The following is a 20,698-nucleotide window of genomic DNA, read 5'->3' on the forward strand; positions in this document are numbered from 1 at the left end:
CATCTTGCAACTCTTTTTTTGGCATTATGTGACCATTCAACAGTCGTTTGCCATGTTCAAAAAGTAAAACAAAATGTCAACAAATTCAAAAAATTAAACCAAAAGTAAAATGCCCTGTCATTATATAAAGCAAGAGGTATTGACGTGCTAGAATTACTGTATTGTTTATATGTTATAAACACTACACTTGGAAGTTGGAGGAGGTATTGTGGCCCCGGTACCAAATTTAGTATCGGGGCCACTCCACTATGCAGTCCAGATAGAGGTGTATCAGATATTAAACAACGTTGACTGTTGCTGCAAAATTTTTAAATAATATTGTGGGGACACACTACACTATGCAGTCCATAAACTTTTTTGGTGGAATTCAGACCCGTGAAGGGTTTTTTAATTATATTGTGGTGACCACTCCTCTATGCTGTCCAGATACATTTTTTGGTGCGATTCAGACCAGTTCAGGGTTTTTAAATTATATTGTGGTGACCACTCCTCTACGCAGTCCAGATACATTTTTTGGTGCGATTAAGACCAGTTCAGGGTTTTTAAATTATATTGTGGTGACCACTCCTCTACGTAGTCCAGATACATTTTTTGGTGCGATTCAGACCAGTTGATGGTTTTCTTATTATATTGTGGTGACCAATCCACTACGCAGTCCAGATACATTTTTTGGTGCAATTCAGTCCAGTTCAGGGTTTTCTTATTATATTGTGGTGACCACTCCTCTACGCAGTCCAGGTACATTTTTTGGTGCGATTCAGACCAGTTCAGGGTTTTTAAATTATATTGTGGTGACCACTCCTCTACGCAGTCCAGATACATTTTTTGGTGCAATTCAGACCAGTTGATGGTTTTCTTATTATATTGTGATGACCACTCCTCTACGCAGTCCAGATACATTTTTTGGTGCGATTCAGACCAGTTCAGGGTTTTTAAATTATATTGTGGTGACCACTCCTCTAAGCAGTCCAGGTACATTTTTTGGTGCAATTCAGACCAGTTCCGGGTTTTTAAATTATATTGTGGTGACCACTCCTCTACGCAGTCCAGATACATTTTTTGGTGCGATTCAGAGCAGTTCAGGGTTTTTAAATTATATTGTGGTGACCACTCCTCTATGCAGTCCAGATACATTTTTTGGTGCGATTAAGACCAGTTGATGGTTTTCTTATTACATTGTGGTGACCACTCCTCTACGCAGTCCAGATACATTTTTTGGTGCGATTAAGACCAGTTCAGGGTTTTTAAATTATATTGTGGTGACCACTCCTCTACGCAGTCCAGATACATTTTTTGGTGCGATTAAGACCAGTTGATGGTTTTCTTATTATATTGTGGTGACCACTCCTCTTTGCAGTCCAGATACATTTTTTGGTGCGATTAAGACCAGTTGATGGTTTTCTTATTATATTGTGGTGACCACTCCTCTACGCAGTCCAGATACATTTTTTGGTGCGATTAAGACCAGTTGATGGTTTTCTTTTTATATTGTGGTGACCACTCCTCTACGCAGTCCAGATACATTTTTTGGTGCGATTAAGACCAGTTCAGGGTTTTTAAATTATATTGTGGTGACCACTCCTCTACGCAGTCCAGATACATTTTTTGGTGCGATTAAGACCAGTTGATGGTTTTCTTATTATATTGTGGTGACCACTCCTCTACGCAGTCCAGATACATTTTTTGGTGCGATTCAGACCAGTTCAGGGTTTTTAAATTATATTGTGGTGACCACTCCTCTACGCAGTCCAGATACATTTTTTGGTGCGATTAAGACCAGTTGATGGTTTTCTTATTATATTGTGGTGACCACTCCTCTACGCAGTCCAGATACATTTTTTGGTGCGATTCAGACCAGTTCAGGGTTTTTAAATTATATTGTGGTGACCACTCCTCTACGCAGTCCAGATACATTTTTTGGTGCGATTAAGACCAGTACAGGGTTTTTAAATTATATTGTGGTGACCACTCCTCTACGCAGTCCAGATACATTTTTTGGTGCGATTAAGACCAGTTCAGGGTTTTTAAATTATATTGTGGTGACCACTCCTCTACGCTGTCCAGATACATTTTTTGGTGCGATTAAGACCAGTACAGGGTTTTTAAATTATATTGTGGTGACCACTCCTCTACGCAGTCCAGATACATTTTTTGGTGCGATTCAGACCAGTTGATGGTTTTCTTATTATATTGTGGTGACCACTCCTCTACGCAGTCCAGATACGTTTTTTGGTGCGATTCAGACCAGTTCAGGGTTTTTCAAATTATATTGTGGTGAACATTCCTCTACGCAGTCAAGTTACATTTTTTGGTGCAATTCAGACCAGTTCAGGGTTTTTAAATTATATTGTGGTGACCACTCCTCTACGCAGTCCAGATACATTTTTTGGTGCGATTCAGACCAGTTGATGGTTTTCTTATTATATTGTGATGACTACTCCTCTACGCAGTCCAGATACATTTTTCGGTGTGATTCAGACCAGTTCAGTGTTTTTAAATTATATTGTGGTGACCACTCCTCTACGCAGTCCAGGTACATTTTTTGGTGCGATTCAGACCAGTTCAGGGTTTTTAAATTATATTGTGGTGACCACTCCTCTACGCAGTCCAGATACATTTTTTGGTGCGATTCAGACCAGTTCAGGGTTTTTAAATTATATTGTGGTGACCACTCCTCTACGCAGTCCAGATACATTTTTTGGTGCGATTAAGACCAGTTGATGGTTTTCTTATTATATTGTGGTGACCACTCCTCTACGCAGTCCAGATACATTTTTTGGTGCGATTAAGACCAGTTCAGGGTTTTTAAATTATATTGTGGTGACCACTCCTCTACGCAGTCCAGATACATTTTTTGGTGCGATTAAGACCAGTTGATGGTTTTCTTATTATATTGTGGTGACCACTCCTCTACGCAGTCCAGATACATTTTTTGGTGCGATTCAGACCAGTTCAGGGTTTTTAAATTATATTGTGGTGACCACTCCTCTACGCAGTCCAGATACATTTTTTGGTGCGATTAAGACCAGTTGATGGTTTTCTTATTATATTGTGGTGACCACTCCTCTACGCAGTCCAGATACATTTTTTGGTGCGATTAAGACCAGTTCAGGGTTTTTAAATTATATTGTGGTGACCACTCCTCTACGCAGTCCAGATACATTTTTTGGTGCGATTAAGACCAGTTCAGGGTTTTTAAATTATATTGTGGTGACCACTCCTCTACGCAGTCCAGGTACATTTTTTGGTGCGATTCAGACCAGTTCAAGGTTTTTAAATTATATTGTGGTGACCACTCCTCTACGCAGTCCAGATACATTTTTTGGTGCGATTAAGACCAGTTGATGGTTTTCTTATTATATTGTGGTGACCACTCCTCTACTCAGTCCAGATACATTTTTTGGTGCGATTAAGACCAGTTCAGGGTTTTTAAATTATATTGTGGTGACCACTCCTCTACGCAGTCCAGATACATTTTTTGGTGCGATTCAGACCATTTCAGGGTTTTTAAATTATATTGTGGTGACCACTCCTCTACGCAGTCCAGATACATTTTTTGGTGCGATTCAGAGCAGTTTAGGGTTTTTAAATTATATTGTGGTGACCACTCCTCTATGCAGTCCAGATACATTTTTTGGTGCGATTAAGACCAGTTGATGGTTTTCTTATTACATTGTGGTGACCACTCCTCTACGCAGTCCAAATACATTTTTTGGTGCGATTAAGACCAGTTCAGGGTTTTTAAATTATATTGTGGTGACCACTCCTCTACGCAGTCCAGATACATTTTTTGGTGCGATTAAGACCAGTTGATGGTTTTCTTATTATATTGTGGTGACCACTCCTCTTTGCAGTCCAGATACATTTTTTGGTGCGATTAAGACCAGTTGATGGTTTTCTTATTATATTGTGGTGACCACTCCTCTACGCAGTCCAGATACATTTTTTGGTGCGATTAAGACCAGTTGATGGTTTTCTTTTTATATTGTGGTGACCACTCCTCTACGCAGTCCAGATACATTTTTTGGTGCGATTAAGACCAGTTGATGGTTTTCTTATTATATTGTGGTGACCACTCCTCTACGCAGTCCAGATACATTTTTTGGCGCGATTCAGACCAGTTTAGGGTTTTTAAATTATATTGTGGTGACCACTCCTCTACGCAGTCCAGATACATTTTTTGGTGCGATTCAGACCAGTTGATGGTTTTCTTCTTATATTGTGGTGACCACACCTCTATGCTGTCCAGATACATTTTCTGGTGCGATTCAGACCAGTTCAGGGTTTTTAAATTATATTGTGGTGACCACTCCTCTACGCAGTCCAGGTACATTTTTTGGTGCGATTCAGAACAGTTCAGGGTTTTTAAATTATATTGTGGTGACCACTCCTCTACGCAGTCCAGATACATTTTTTGGTGCGATTCAGACCAGTTCAGGGTTCTTAAATTATATTGTGGTGACCACTCCTCTACGCAGTCCAGATACATTTTTTGGTGCGATTAAGACCAGTTCAGGGTTTTTAAATTATATTGTGGTGACCACTCCTCTACGCTGTCCAGATACATTTTTTGGTGCGATTAAGACCAGTACAGGGTTTTTAAATTATATTGTGGTGACCACTCCTCTACGCAGTCCAGATACATTTTTTGGTGCGATTCAGACCAGTTGATGGTTTTCTTATTATATTGTGGTGACCACTCCTCTACGCAGTCCAGATACATTTTTTGGTGCGATTCAGACCAGTTGATGGTTTTCTTATTATATTGTGATGACTACTCCTCTACGCAGTCCAGATACATTTTTTGGTGTGATTCAGACCAGTTCAGGGTTTTTAAATTATATTGTGGTGACCACTCCTCTACGCAGTCCAGGTACATTTTTTGGTGCGATTCAGACCAGTTCAGGGTTTTTAAATTATATTGTGGTGACCACTCCTCTACGCAGTCCAGATACATTTTTTGGTGCGATTCAGACCAGTTCAGGGTTTTTAAATTATATTGTGGTGACCACTCCTCTACGCAGTCCAGATACATTTTTTGGTGCGATTAAGACCAGTTGATGGTTTTCTTATTATATTGTGGTGACCACTCCTCTACGCTGTCCAGATACATTTTTTGGTGCGATTAAGACCAGTACAGGGTTTTTAAATTATATTGTGGTGACCACTCCTCTACGCAGTCCAGATACATTTTTTGGTGCGATTCAGACCAGTTGATGGTTTTCTTATTATATTGTGGTGACCACTCCTCTACGCAGTCCAGATACGTTTTTTGGTGCGATTCAGACCAGTTCAGGGTTTTTCAAATTATATTGTGGTGACCATTCCTCTACGCAGTCAAGTTACATTTTTTGGTGCGATTCAGACCAGTTCAGGGTTTTTAAATTATATTGTGGTGACCACTCCTCTACGCAGTCCAGATACATTTTTTGGTGCGATTCAGACCAGTTGATGGTTTTCTTATTATATTGTGATGACTACTCCTCTACGCAGTCCAGATACATTTTTTGGTGTGATTCAGACCAGTTCAGGGTTTTTAAATTATATTGTGGTGACCACTCCTCTACGCAGTCCAGGTACATTTTTTGGTGCGATTCAGACCAGTTCAGGGTTTTTAAATTATATTGTGGTGACCACTCCTCTACGCAGTCCAGATACATTTTTTGGTGCGATTCAGACCAGTTCAGGGTTTTTAAATTATATTGTGGTGACCACTCCTCTACGCAGTCCAGATACATTTTTTGGTGCGATTAAGACCAGTTGATGGTTTTCTTATTATATTGTGGTGACCACTCCTCTACGCAGTCCAGATACATTTTTTGGTGCGATTAAGACCAGTTCAGGGTTTTTAAATTATATTGTGGTGACCACTCCTCTACGCAGTCCAGATACATTTTTTGGTGCGATTAAGACCAGTTGATGGTTTTCTTATTATATTGTGGTGACCACTCCTCTACGCAGTCCAGATACATTTTTTGGTGCGATTCAGACCAGTTCAGGGTTTTTAAATTATATTGTGGTGACCACTCCTCTGCGCAGTCCAGATACATTTTTTGGTGCGATTAAGACCAGTTGATGGTTTTCTTATTATATTGTGGTGACCACTCCTCTACGCAGTCCAGATACAATTTTTGGTGCGATTAAGACCAGTTCAGGGTTTTTAAATTATATTGTGGTGACCACTCCTCTACGCAGTCCAGATACATTTTTTGGTGCGATTAAGACCAGTTCAGGGTTTTTAAATTATATTGTGGTGACCACTCCTCTACGCAGTCCAGGTACATTTTTTGGTGCGATTCAGACCAGTTCAAGGTTTTTAAATTATATTGTGGTGACTACTCCTCTACGCAGTCCAGATACATTTTTTGGTGCGATTAAGACCAGTTGATGGTTTTCTTATTATATTGTGGTCACCACTCCTCTACGCAGTCCAGATACATTTTTTGGTGCGATTAAGACCAGTTCAGGGTTTTTAAATTATATTGTGGTGACCACTCCTCTACGCAGTCCAGATACATTTTTTGGTGCGATTCAGACCATTTCAGGGTTTTTAAATTATATTGTGGTGACCACTCCTCTACGCAGTCCAGATACATTTTTTGGTGCGATTCAGAGCAGTTCAGGGTTTTTAAATTATATTGTGGTGACCACTCCTCTATGCAGTCCAGATACATTTTTTGGTGCGATTAAGACCAGTTGATGGTTTTCTTATTACATTGTGGTGACCACTCCTCTACGCAGTCCAGATACATTTTTTGGTGCGATTAAGACCAGTTCAGGGTTTTTAAATTATATTGTGGTGACCACTCCTCTACGCAGTCCAGATGCATTTTTTGGTGCGATTAAGACCAGTTGATGGTTTTCTTATTATATTGTGGTGACCACTCCTCTTTGCAGTCCAGATACATTTTTTGGTGCGATTAAGACCAGTTGATGGTTTTCTTATTATATTGTGGTGACCACTCCTCTACGCAGTCCAGATACATTTTTTGGTGCGATTAAGACCAGTTGATGGTTTTCTTTTTATATTGTGGTGACCACTCCTCTACGCAGTCCAGATACATTTTTTGGTGCGATTAAGACCAGTTGATGGTTTTCTTATTATATTGTGGTGACCACTCCTCTACGCAGTCCAGATACATTTTTTGGCGCGATTCAGACCAGTTTAGGGTTTTTAAATTATATTGTGGTGACCACTCCTCTACGCAGTCCAGATACATTTTTTGGTGCGATTCAGACCAGTTGATGGTTTTCTTCTTATATTGTGGTGACCACACCTCTATGCTGTCCAGATACATTTTCTGGTGCGATTCAGACCAGTTCAGGGTTTTTAAATTATATTGTGGTGACCACTCCTCTACGCAGTCCAGGTACATTTTTTGGTGCGATTCAGAACAGTTCAGGGTTTTTAAATTATATTGTGGTGACCACTCCTCTACGCAGTCCAGATACATTTTTTGGTGCGATTCAGACCAGTTCAGGGTTCTTAAATTATATTGTGGTGACCACTCCTCTACGCAGTCCAGATACATTTTTTGGTGCGATTAAGACCAGTTCAGGGTTTTTAAATTATATTGTGGTGACCACTCCTCTACGCTGTCCAGATACATTTTTTGGTGCGATTAAGACCAGTACAGGGTTTTTAAATTATATTGTGGTGACCACTCCTCTACGCAGTCCAGATACATTTTTTGGTGCGATTCAGACCAGTTGATGGTTTTCTTATTATATTGTGGTGACCACTCCTCTACGCAGTCCAGATACATTTTTTGGTGCGATTCAGACCAGTTGATGGTTTTCTTATTATATTGTGATGACTACTCCTCTACGCAGTCCAGATACATTTTTTGGTGTGATTCAGACCAGTTCAGGGTTTTTAAATTATATTGTGGTGACCACTCCTCTACGCAGTCCAGGTACATTTTTTGGTGCGATTCAGACCAGTTCAGGGTTTTTAAATTATATTGTGGTGACCACTCCTCTACGCAGTCCAGATACATTTTTTGGTGCGATTCAGACCAGTTCAGGGTTTTTAAATTATATTGTGGTGACCACTCCTCTACGCAGTCCAGATACATTTTTTGGTGCGATTAAGACCAGTTGATGGTTTTCTTATTATATTGTGGTGACCACTCCTCTACGCTGTCCAGATACATTTTTTGGTGCGATTAAGACCAGTACAGGGTTTTTAAATTATATTGTGGTGACCACTCCTCTACGCAGTCCAGATACATTTTTTGGTGCGATTCAGACCAGTTGATGGTTTTCTTATTATATTGTGGTGACCACTCCTCTACGCAGTCCAGATACGTTTTTTGGTGCGATTCAGACCAGTTCAGGGTTTTTCAAATTATATTGTGGTGACCATTCCTCTACGCAGTCAAGTTACATTTTTTGGTGCGATTCAGACCAGTTCAGGGTTTTTAAATTATATTGTGGTGACCACTCCTCTACGCAGTCCAGATACATTTTTTGGTGCGATTCAGACCAGTTGATGGTTTTCTTATTATATTGTGATGACTACTCCTCTACGCAGTCCAGATACATTTTTTGGTGTGATTCAGACCAGTTCAGGGTTTTTAAATTATATTGTGGTGACCACTCCTCTACGCAGTCCAGGTACATTTTTTGGTGCGATTCAGACCAGTTCAGGGTTTTTAAATTATATTGTGGTGACCACTCCTCTACGCAGTCCAGATACATTTTTTGGTGCGATTCAGACCAGTTCAGGGTTTTTAAATTATATTGTGGTGACCACTCCACTACGCAGTCCAGATACATTTTTTGGTGCGATTAAGACCAGTTGATGGTTTTCTTATTATATTGTGGTGACCACTCCTCTACGCAGTCCAGATACATTTTTTGGTGCGATTAAGACCAGTTCAGGGTTTTTAAATTATATTGTGGTGACCACTCCTCTACGCAGTCCAGATACATTTTTTGGTGCGATTAAGACCAGTTGATGGTTTTCTTATTATATTGTGGTGACCACTCCTTTACGCAGTCCAGATACATTTTTTGGTGCGATTCAGACCAGTTCAGGGTTTTTAAATTATATTGTGGTGACCACTCCTCTGCGCAGTCCAGATACATTTTTTGGTGCGATTAAGACCAGTTGATGGTTTTCTTATTATATTGTGGTGACCACTCCTCTACGCAGTCCAGATACAATTTTTGGTGCGATTAAGACCAGTTCAGGGTTTTTAAATTATATTGTGGTGACCACTCCTCTACGCAGTCCAGATACATTTTTTGGTGCGATTAAGACCAGTTCAGGGTTTTTAAATTATATTGTGGTGACCACTCCTCTACGCAGTCCAGGTACATTTTTTGGTGCGATTCAGACCAGTTCAAGGTTTTTAAATTATATTGTGGTGACCACTCCTCTACGCAGTCCAGATACATTTTTTGGTGCGATTAAGACCAGTTGATGGTTTTCTTATAAATTGTGGTGACCACTCCTCTACGCAGTCCAGATACATTTTTTGGTGCGATTAAGACCAGTTCAGGGTTTTTAAATTATATTGTGGTGACCACTCCTCTACGCAGTCCAGATACATTTTTTGGTGCGATTCAGACCATTTCAGGGTTTTTAAATTATATTGTGGTGACCACTCCTCTACGCAGTCCAGATACATTTTTTGGTGCGATTCAGAGCAGTTCAGGGTTTTTAAATTATAGGTGTGGTGACCACTCCTCTATGCAGTCCAGATACATTTTTTGGTGCGATTAAGACCAGTTGATGGTTTTCTTATTACATTGTGGTGACCACTCCTCTACGCAGTCCAGATACATTTTTTGGTGCGATTAAGACCAGTTCAGGGTTTTTAAATTATATTGTGGTGACCACTCCTCTACGCAGTCCAGATACATTTTTTGGTGCGATTAAGACCAGTTGATGGTTTTCTTATTATATTGTGGTGACCACTCCTCTTTGCAGTCCAGATACATTTTTTGGTGCGATTAAGACCAGTTGATGGTTTTCTTATTATATTGTGGTGACCACTCCTCTACGCAGTCCAGATACATTTTTTGGTGCGATTAAGACCAGTTGATGGTTTTCTTTTTATATTGTGGTGACCACTCCTCTACGCAGTCCAGATACATTTTTTGGTGCGATTAAGACCAGTTGATGGTTTTCTTATTATATTGTGGTGACCACTCCTCTACGCAGTCCAGATACATTTTTTGGCGCGATTCAGACCAGTTTAGGGTTTTTAAATTATATTGTGGTGACCACTCCTCTACGCAGTCCAGATACATTTTTTGGTGCGATTCAGACCAGTTGATGGTTTTCTTCTTATATTGTGGTGACCACACCTCTATGCTGTCCAGATACATTTTCTGGTGCGATTCAGACCAGTTCAGGGTTTTTAAATTATATTGTGGTGACCACTCCTCTACGCAGTCCAGGTACATTTATTGGTGCGATTCAGAACAGTTCAGGGTTTTTAAATTATATTGTGGTGACCACTCCTCTACGCAGTCCAGATACATTTTTTGGTGCGATTCAGACCAGTTCAGGGTTTTTAAATTATATTGTGGTGACCACTCCTCTACGCAGTCCAGATACATTTTTTGGTGCGATTAAGACCAGTTCAGGGTTTTTAAATTATATTGTGGTGACCACTCCTCTACGCTGTCCAGATACATTTTTTGGTGCGATTAAGACCAGTACAGGGTTTTTAAATTATATTGTGGTGACCACTCCTCTACGCAGTCCAGATACATTTTTTGGTGCGATTCAGACCAGTTGATGGTTTTCTTATTATATTGTGGTGACCACTCCTCTACGCAGTCCAGATACATTTTTTGGTGCGATTCAGACCAGTTGATGGTTTTCTTATTATATTGTGATGACTACTCCTCTACGCAGTCCAGATACATTTTTTGGTGTGATTCAGACCAGTTCAGGGTTTTTAAATTATATTGTGGTGACCACTCCTCTACGCAGTCCAGGTACATTTTTTGGTGCGATTCAGACCAGTTCAGGGTTTTTAAATTATATTGTGGTGACCACTCCTCTACGCAGTCCAGATACATTTTTTGGTGCGATTCAGACCAGTTCAGGGTTTTTAAATTATATTGTGGTGACCACTCCTCTACGCAGTCCAGATACATTTTTTGGTGCGATTAAGACCAGTTGATGGTTTTCTTATTATATTGTGGTGACCACTCCTCTACGCAGTCCAGATACATTTTTTGGTGCGATTAAGACCAGTTCAGGGTTTTTAAATTATATTGTGGTGACCACTCCTCTACGCAATCCAGATACATTTTTTGGTGCGATTAAGACCAGTTGATGGTTTTCTTATTATATTGTGGTGACCACTCCTCTACGCAGTCCAGATACATTTTTTGGTGCGATTCAGACCAGTTCAGGGTTTTTAAATTATATTGTGGTGACCACTCCTCTACGCAGTCCAGATACATTTTTTGGTGCGATTAAGACCAGTTGATGGTTTTCTTATTATATTGTGGTGACCACTCCTCTACGCAGTCCAGATACATTTTTTGGTGCGATTAAGACCAGTTCAGGGTTTTTAAATTATATTGTGGTGACCACTCCTCTACGCAGTCCAGGTACATTTTTTGGTGCGATTCAGACCAGTTCAAGGTTTTTAAATTATATTGTGGTGACCACTCCTCTACGCAGTCCAGATACATTTTTTGGTGCGATTAAGACCAGTTGATGGTTTTCTTATTATATTGTGGTGACCACTCCTCTACGCAGTCCAGATACATTTTTTGGTGCGATTAAGACCAGTTCAGGGTTTTTAAATTATATTGTGGTGACCACTCCTCTACGCAGTCCAGATACATTTTTTGGTGCGATTAAGACCAGTTGATGGTTTTCTTATTATATTGTGGTGACCACTCCTCTACGCAGTCCAGATACATTTTTTGGTGCGATTAAGACCAGTTCAGGGTTTTTAAATTATATTGTGGTGACCACTCCTCTACGCAGTTCAGGTAAATTTTTTGGTGCGATTCAGACCAGTTGATGCTTTTCTTATTATATTGTGGTGACCACTCCTCTACGCAGTCCAGATACATTTTTTGGTGCGATTAAGACCAGTTCAGGGTTTTTAAATTATATTGTGGTGACCACTCCTCTACGCAGTCCAGGTACATTTTTTGGTGCGATTCAGACCAGTTCAGGGTTTTTAAATTATATTGTGGTGACCACTTCTTTACGCAGTCCAGGTACATTTTTTGGTGCGATTCAGACCAGTTGATGGTTTTCTTATTATATTGTGGGGACCACTCCACTACGTAGTCCAGAAAGATACCTCATTGCAACGTTTTGGACTAATAACAATATTGTGAGGTGTTTAGAATACACTGTAAATTAGTGGAAATGATTGTTATTGAATGTTATTGAGGTTAATAATAGCGTAGGAGTGAAAATAAGCCCAAAAACTTGACTTTTGAACGTTTTATGCTTTTTTAAAAAAAAATCTGAATCCAAAACCTTAAATCCGAACCAAAACCTTTCGGCAGGTGTTTTGCAAAACAAATCCGAACCCAAAACCTCAAGAAAATCCGAATCCAAAACACAAGACACCAAAAGTCGCCGGTGCACATCCCTAGTTTATAGAGGGGTGTAGTACCTATTAACGATACTGACTACCCCGACACGAAATCAGACAAAATGAGGATTCCGAAGAAGGACTACCCCAACCTGAAAAAAGACTACTTATCAAGATCCAGATGACTTCATGTGACAACTCGATCTCCTGCCGACTGTGGAAAATGACGCCATGTGAAACCGTGACTCCTCTTAAAGCGACAATGGTGTCATTCATGTAATGTAATTATTATTTTAGTGGTTAGGGTTAGGGGTTAGAAGTTAAGGTTAGGGTTAGGAGTTAAGGTTAGGGTTAGGAGTTAGGAGTTAGGGTAAGGGTTAGGGTTAACCTTACCTTTACAAGCCGGGTCCACCCACTGCAAAAAAGTCAACCATCTGGAGAAGGTTCAAGACATGGCGAGGCTGACACTACAACCCTGTCACTTGTCAATCTGTTCCATGAAACTTAAAATCACAGTTAATAACATCTGAGCTAAGAATTCTGCAAAGTATACTATCCCATCATGGAGTAGTTTTTTTTCTGGTTTTTTTTTCTTTCACTATTCTCATCCTTGTTTTTTCCAGGACAATCTATTTTTGCAAGGGTGATCAGATGACGGAGATTGGTTTGGGTGATGATACTGATGTTGTGGAGATGATGGAGAACATGCAAACACAATTAGTTCAACACTTTATTCAATTCAGGTGTAAAGAAATGGTCTGCTAACCTTGGAGCTCTGACACAGTGTGAAGGGTTATTGTATGAAGAATATTGCATTTGTAAGTACTGTGACCCCATAATTGAAGAGAAGTGCATCCAGCAATGTCAGTCTAATAATAATTTTAGCCTGGGCGGACATTCATCAGATGATTATCATTCATTGGTGAATAAGGTCTTAAACCAAACTAAATACTAGGTGTATTCTCACCTGCCTCAGGGAAAAACAATGTAAGACTAGTACCCTTTCCACTAAAGATATCTCTGAGGTACTCGAATTACAGGGGGGGACCAACAGAAGTGAGGTATAATATTACAAGATCCCCTAGTTTGACACTTCACAAATACTCGGTAGACAGGTCTTTGTGGTGTCTTAATTTTACGGAAGCAAAGAAACTTGAGTATTAGGAAGATGAATGGAAAAATCAAACAATAACCCGCTCCACAAGTTTTGTACTATGGTTAACTTCAAAGAAGTATGTTTTCTAGGAGGAGTAGTTCCTAGAATAATGATTGTTTCCCATGATAAAATGACTGACATATACAGATCAATCCCACCTCATGTACACTCAGTATGAACACAAAGTTAAAAGAAATATGATTCCAGGGGAAGAACCATTAGCTGCATATTTAATCACTAAATCCACAGGGTTTGAGTTCTTTGTTGCATTGGACTGCACCAAGACTGCTCGGGGAACCATAAATGAAAAATACATACAAGCCGTGGCTAAACAAATTGATAACATTACCGAGATGTATGATGACACATTCAGGTACACTGGTAAGGAGCTGCAAGCTTACAGGATGGAGTCAGTACAGCACAGAATGGTGCTAAATTATCTCACTGCAATTACTGGTGAATTTTGTGTGATATTAGCCACCCAGTTTGATGATAAGTGTTGTACATTCATAATGGGCACAAGAATTGGTAACTGGCATAGGTAAGCTTTTTATCCTTATAGTTAGTGTCTTTATAGTAATTGGCTTATGTATAAGATGTGTTCCAGCTGTGTTGAAGTGTGGTAAACATATGACTAAGTTGACCTCAGAAAATGACAATGTGAAGGTATTAAAAGGAACAGGTATCACATCATCATCATTATTAAAGTAATTTTATCGTTTACCAATAATCATTGTCTATGCGATTTGTGTGGTTCCAAGCACAAAGCGATTTATTAGCAAAAGCAAAAGAATAACAATTAAATAAATAAGTACAGCTGATACACACGCTGCACTGCTGCGCACTGCTGGATCCAGCTTATGGTCTTTCAATCCTGAAGTCTGTGGCCAAAGAGACTGCCTGCTGGTCCCAGAGCCCCTGCTTATATACACTCAGTGATACAGTGAAAACAATACAGATGATTTGGCATGTTTCCATAGGTTCAGGCTTCAGGAAGGTCCAGTGTAATGCAGGCCATTGGCCAGTTCAAACGATGCCATCCAAAGGTGGGGGTCAAATCTCCAGAGGATGCATACTAATCTTCTCGCAGAGAACTATTTCAAACTGGTCTGTTTACATTACAACACACAATACCATTCATGATCATTTACTCCCTAGAATCCATATCTAGCATACGCAAGGTGCGATCCTTTCGGTGATTGAACCGGACGTCTGCGGATAAATAGGGGATTAGAATGATACCAGACATGATATGTTTCCTGTGACCTGAACCTTAGATCTCACTAACGTGTACATAAAATTATAATATTTCACCATAAATGCTGCTACATTTCAGTACAAATGATTATGTGTTGCAACTATTTTTAATATGTGCTAATTACAAGTGTGTGTGTTCGTGTAAATGTGTGTGGAAGTGTTTGCCACGTGTTGCGGTAAATTACGCTCCTCCACGCCGCAGCGTGCTATTCGCATAATTTCAGACAAAGACAAACAAGTTGTTAGATATTAATTGAAATGACCATATCCAATTATCTGATTTCGACAGGTGGCTGATATGGTGTGGTGCTGTGTGCTGCATAACTTGGGCCTAAACCAAAGTATATCCCTAACAATATACAGTAACGAACCAGGTGAGCTCATTCTAGCAGCTGATGTTCATAATACAGAAGGGGAGAGCCAGGTCATAGAGGATCATCCATACTTATTTTTCATGTGAGAATGGTTTTATAGTAACTGTCATTGTAGTTACCAAACACCATTAGCCTTATTTTATGGGTATATGTATGTGTGTTGAAATAACCATTTAGGCATTATTGAATGATAAAAACAATATAAAAAGGGTTCCCAGCTTACCCAAGTAGACAACAACAGTGTGCATAAACAAAAAAATTATTAACTAACTAAATGTAAATAAACATAAATAACAAAGTGTGTGTTGTTAAATCAAAAAAAGCACTTTGCCTTAAATACAAATCAATTCTTTTTATATTTCTTTGCTGCGGGCTCTGGTGACTTAGCCAGGCTGGTGGATAGTCATCTGCCACCCCTGATCCTACCACTGCAATGTACAGAGTAGCAGACAATGATGGACTTGGGGTTGTACTTTCGGTGCTGGCAAGGGAAGGTAATGCCACCGGTAGCCGTGTCAATAATCAGCCACATATTGTTACAACATTTGATAGTTCACGCACAGCCCCAGTCAAATTATTAAGTCCAGTGTTCAACTGGATAAAGCTATTATCAATCCTTTCTAAGGACGGAGACATCCTTAGCTGATTGTCCTGCATATTCCACTGGCACCGGGAACCTTTGGTCTGCTGTCGCTCAATCCCTCTCAGTGAGTCCTGGTTAAAGGCTACCAAATTCTCCTGCACCCTGCTAAACTGTTGTATGGATGCAGCCAAATTGGGGGGCAGGTTCAGGTTGAGTTTGGGTCGGTGTGGAAGTTGATGGGCTGGGTGTGGGTGCAGCTCACACAGACTCCTCAACTTCAGTGTCTGTTTTTCACGGTCTGTAAGTTGATGACCTCCTCAGATTCAAACTCTATTGCCTCCACAATGGCCTCCAATGCACCTTGTGCTGTTTCTTAGAAAATAGATAAAAAAACATTAATAGCCATTATCAGAACTAAAATAGTTACAGATGAATTGCATTACAGGCAAATTTTTCATAGCATTTGTTTCACCCCCATTACAGCATAGGTGCATTTACCTTTAATGGAGTCATCCTCTCCTGGGTTGCGACTGCTGGCGCTGGTGGTGTCTGCTTTTGGGTGGAGGCTGTGTGGGTACAAATTTGAAATGTTTGATATTAGTATATATTGTCATGTGCAAAAAACATTAAGAAAAAAAAAACATTTTAAAATGCTCAGACTTCTGTTTGCAAATCAAACCTTTGCATGCTGCAGGATTACTGTTTGAACATAAGGAATCAACATTTGAACCAACAAATGCGCTCATATACCAGGACTACACTATGTATAAGTGCACAGTTTTCAGCAAAACTATAGCACACAATACGCCCAGACTTTGTCTTGCCAACAGAAGGGCCTGTCATTTCCTCATGCTCCTCCTCACCTCCTAGCTCCTCTCTCCTCCTCCCCATTCTCCCTGGCCTCCCCATTTGTCCTGCCTCTCAACATCCTGACAGACAGAAGAAAGACAAAAAAAACAAAACAAATAGACTGACAAATAAAACACATGTGAAATAAAAAACAAAGTAATCTCTCTTATACACTGTCACATGCTCTCTTTGCATGTAAAGCTTTTCAACCAATCAGAAATGAGCATTGGTTTGAAAATGGCGATTTTCAGCTAAACACAGCTGAGTTTGAAATCGCTGTAAATCTCGAGAAATGAACAGCGATTTTGAAGAGCAGACTAAAAATCGCTGGTTAATACATATGGCGATTTTGCACTTCAAATCGCTGTTTTTTTCCTGCGATTTGCAGTGATTTTAAATCGCCGAAAAAGAAATTTCAGCTTGACATATTTACCCCCTGGTGGGCTCCTGGGTGAGGGGTCCTCTTCCACTTTTCTGGAGAGTCCATCAGTGTTTTCTGGACAAATAGACCATCGGGTGTTCATACCCATCCTCCCCCATTTGGCTGAGCACAGCACTGAGCCCACACCCAGAAGCATCTTTTTGTACCAGAAATTGTTGGCTGCTAATACTGGGGACTGGGTCAAGGCCGTCTTTGAGACCAAAAGGCCCTCTCACAATCCAGGGTCCACTCTATTTGTCAAGAGTACCTTTCTTAGTGAAGTCTTCAGGGGTTTGGCAACAGTGGGGAAACGGATTGCTGGACCAGACGAGAAACACAAACTTTCTGTAGTACCCTGTGATCCCAGGGAATGCTTGGATTTGTTTCTGGTTTATGGGTCTAGGCCACTGAATGATGGCCTTTGATTTTTCTGTTCAGGCTGAATTCCCCCACCAACTTGGTGCCCCAAGTATTGCATTTCTGCCATTCCCATAAAGCACTTGTCTGGGCGGATGGTCAACCCGGCCTGCCTGACCCACTTGCACAAGGTGATCCTTGCATGTGACTGAAGATGGCTATGTCATCTAAGTAAGCCTGGGCAAACTCCTGACACCCGTCCAACAGGTCGTCAACCATCTGTTGGAATGTGGTCAGAGCATTTTTCATCCCAAAGGGCATTGTGGTGCATTCAAACAATCCCAATAAGGTCATAAACGCTGGGCCTCAGGGATGACGGGAATTTGCCAGTAGCCCTTACTTAAATCTAAGGTGGACACAATCTGAGCTACCCCTAACCTGTCCAGCAGCTCATTTACCCGGGCCATGGGGTAAGCATCTGTGGTGGTGGCCTCACTTAGCTTGCGATAGTCCATGCAGAAGCGGATAGCCCCATCCTTTTTCAGTACCAACCCCACACCTGCGGCCCAAGGACTATTTGATTTTCTTAATTCACCTAAGGCCAGCATTTCTTCTATTTCAGACCATACCTTGTACTGTGTGGGTCATGTGGTATGCTAACTGCCTTATGGGTTTTGCTCTCCTGTGTCCACATGGTGGGTGGTCAAATTTGTATGTCCAGGCCTACAGGTCTGCTCCTTCTCTAGCATCTCCCTCATTTCCTGCCAATGTAAATCCTCCAGTTGTGTTCCCACAGTCACTGCCCCCATCACTTTCTCTCCTTTCACTTCCCCTATCAGCTCAAATAAGATTGCTATCTCAGTTGGATCCATGGGAGGACATCATACCACAATGGTCACCATCTGTCGTCCCACATAACCCTTTAGCCAGTTAATGTGTAATGTTTTCAGCCATTTCTTCTCCTCATCTAGGGCTACCACATAATTGACTGGCTCTATCTGTTTCACCACTTTGCAGAGGCCATCCCAGGTGGCTTGAAATTTATTCCGCCGCACTGGGATGAGCACCATCACATTCTGCCTTGGGGTCAGTTTCCTATCCTGGGCGGGGCATCATACCACTCCAGCCTGGTCTGTGTCCCTTTTAAATGCCCTTACATCAGCTGCGCTACTGTTTTCATCCTCTCTCATCTCCTCTACATATTGAAGGATGGTCTGTTCAGTGGCCTGGAATGTCCCTTCCCAACTCTCTCTGACCATATCTAGGGGCCCACGTACCCTCTGGCCGTACAACAGTTAGAAAGGAGAGTATCCGGTGGACTCCTGGGCCACCTCCCTCTATGCAAACAGGAGCTACTGCAGGGTGTTTTCCCAATATCTTCCCTCAGATTGTAAGTATGCCTTTAGGATAGTCACGCACCAGTCTCTCAGAAAGACAGAGAAGAAGTAAGTAACTGGACCTAAGTTGACCCTGTGACCTGCAGGCTCTGCTGGTATCAGCTATATCTGCAGATGCTGCCCAGTCTGTCTCCACTCTAGAGATCCCTCTAAAACCAGTGCAGCCTCCAGTTAAGGGATTGCAGTTAGTGTAAAAGGACTTCCTGAAACAGATGTTCCTACACAGACAATGTAGCCTGCAATCCAGCTCCAGTCTGGTCCAGCGATCTGATTCCTGTCTGGTCCAGCGATCCCTTTCCAGTCTAGTTCAGCAATCCGTTTCCAGTCTGGTCCAGCAATCTGTTTCGAGTCCGGTCCAGCATTCTGGTTCCAATTCGGTCTGGCAATGCAGTTTCAGCCTGGTCTCTTCTGCTAATCTGATAACTGTCTTGCTAATCTTGACTTCTTGCCAGTCTTCTGTGCCATTCATGAGAATAAAAAAAGATGTGAGCAGAGCCAGATTAAGGGAATGGAGGCCCCTGGGCTAAGGGGGCCTCCATTCCCCCGTAGGGCCCCCCGGAGAGGCCCCACCATGATCCGAGCTGCCCCCCAGATGAGCCCCCCCTGTGAGCCCAGCCACTCCCAGCCCCCAAGGCACTTACCTCCTTCTCCTGGCATTGCAGTCCTTTCCCGGTGAGCTGTACGCTCCTTACTGAGGAGTTCTTGTGAAAGTGAGACTCACGAGATCTCCTCAGTAAGGAGACTACAGCGTGCCGGGGAAGGACCGCAGTGAAAGTGCTCAGCAGCATTGATCGGGCCGGGGGCAACCCCGCCCCCGACTGATCAATAATGCTGCTGACCACTTTCAAGGGCCCCCTGGATGCCCGAGGCTCCTGGGCTGTAGCCCAGTTAGACCTTGGGTTAATCCGGCCCTGTGAGTGAGGACTCACTTCCTGATATGTGTGGATGCTGCCACAAACTGATCTAAAATTCAGGGGGAGTCCCTATCCTCTGAGGAAGGAGATGATAATAAATACAAAAGTATATTAGGTACCTGGGCGCATATCAATGTGTAAATATCAAAGATAATAGTTTTATTCAATACACATGTTCTGGCCAGAACAATTATAAACATAAATTCAGAAAAAGTATATATATATATATAAAATGTACAACTTGCAAAAATATATATATTCAACTGCAGTATGGTATAGCTTGTAATAATTGCAAAGAAGTCACAGTTTCTAGTAACTCCAATGTTGTGTGGAGTAACTGAAAACAGTCATAAGCAGGGGTGGAAAGAAATAGCAGATTCGTATGGATTCCAACTAGGATCAATCCAAACGTGCTTTGGTAGCTCCAATAATTGAAGGAAAAAGTATTCACAAGTCCGTATAGGTTCCAAACATGTCCAATGAGTGAAGTGATTATAGGTTGGTAGAACCAAAAAGTTGTTAAGTACACTCACATTTGAGTCGGTCAGTGGTTCCGTCAGCCCAGGGTGTCCTCCTACAGTTAGGGATCTGATTACTTGCCATGTTCCGGGTAGATGTTCTTGTCAATCCCGCTGTGAGATGCTGTTGAAGGATGGCGCATGCGCGCTACAATTGCCCAGGCACTGATTCGGTCCTGCTGTGCAGTGTTATAGATAGGTGGTGCTGATGTACTCTAATCACCTGGACACTGTATGAGGCTTCTCGATAATCAAATGAAGCACATGTGATGCAGGGATGCGGCTAACATATGTTAATAGACCTATGGCCCGCAGTTGTGGTGATAATGCCGGTAATGA

General features: G+C 41.4%; 1 long non-coding RNA gene across 1 annotated transcript; it reads right to left on the reverse strand.

Moving 5' to 3' along the window:
* Window positions 1-15,540: 15,540 nt before the first annotated feature.
* Window positions 15,541-20,486, reverse strand: LOC142140297 (uncharacterized). Its single transcript, XR_012688383.1, has 3 exons — window positions 20,375-20,486; window positions 16,402-16,469; window positions 15,541-16,275 (listed from the first exon to the last, which is right to left on the reverse strand). It is a non-coding gene; the product is annotated as an uncharacterized LOC142140297 (long non-coding RNA).
* Window positions 20,487-20,698: the final 212 nt, after the last annotated feature.

Source organism: Mixophyes fleayi, chromosome 2 (genome assembly GCF_038048845.1).
Source record: "Mixophyes fleayi isolate aMixFle1 chromosome 2, aMixFle1.hap1, whole genome shotgun sequence".
Lineage (NCBI taxonomy): Eukaryota > Metazoa > Chordata > Amphibia > Anura > Limnodynastidae > Mixophyes > Mixophyes fleayi.